The sequence below is a fragment of the Clinocottus analis genome, unplaced genomic scaffold (genome assembly GCF_023055335.1).
Source record: "Clinocottus analis isolate CAN_PGR_092001 unplaced genomic scaffold, fCliAna1.0.p SCAF_55, whole genome shotgun sequence".
NCBI lineage: Eukaryota > Metazoa > Chordata > Actinopteri > Perciformes > Cottidae > Clinocottus > Clinocottus analis.
Window position 1 is genome coordinate 201,730 of NW_027176213.1, and position 771 is coordinate 202,500.

Here is a 771-nt window from a genome sequence, read left to right on the forward strand (position 1 = left end):
TGGAGCAAGTATTTTGAGTATTTTCAATATAAGATTACTCCACTTTAAAGTATTTAGTTACAAATTACGTTAGATTGTTTATTGGCCCTATCAAATACAAATCACAAAATACTCAAAAGTAATTGAAATATATATTTCAAATACAAGTAACATAAATACTGTCCATCTCTGCACACAAACTGACTTTTGGTCCTAAGAGAGGGGCTGTGGCAAAGGAAGGAAGGAGTTAGTGAAGGAAAGAAGGAGCCAGTCAAGGAGGAAAAGAAACAATCAGAAGGAAAAAAGGACATGCGGTATGGAAGGACAGAGGAAGTAAAAAAAACGAAATATAGGACTCCTGAATCCTTTAAACTCCCTCTGAATGTAGAGGGGCCTCAGCTGCTGGGGGGGGGGGGGGGGGGGGGGCATTCTTCTCCCTATAAACACAGAGGCATTGTGGGGAGGAGGGGGGGGGGGTCAAGGCTGCCCCTCCTCCCCCTCCCCATTCTTCTCCCTGTATAAACACAGAGGCATTGTGAGGCAGGTGGTTTGAGAGGAATCTCCCAGCTGCTGCAGTTCATCCAGCAGGTTAGACCCTCATCAGACCCCCCCCCCCCCCCGCACCCCGTACAACCCCCACGACCCCCCACCGGCCGAGCGGCGGTCGGACGCCGGCCAGCGGTCAGATTTAGCTCCTGAACGGCGTCACAGACGGATCCAGTTTCATCGGAACTGGTGGAGCTCAACCAGATCACTTTTGATTATTGATCATGTTTTATTTGTTTTATTTGT

At 48.0% G+C, this 771-nt stretch overlaps 1 long non-coding RNA gene across 1 annotated transcript in view; it reads right to left on the reverse strand.

The window, feature by feature from the left end:
• Nucleotides 1–622: 622 nt before the first annotated feature.
• The window catches only part of LOC137803391 (uncharacterized), a 2,061-nt gene continuing 1,912 nt past the window's right edge, over nucleotides 623–771 (reverse strand). The window contains exon 3 of the long non-coding RNA XR_011080057.1: nucleotides 623–771. This exon is cut by the window's right edge and continues 450 nt beyond it. This is a non-coding gene — a long non-coding RNA (uncharacterized lncRNA).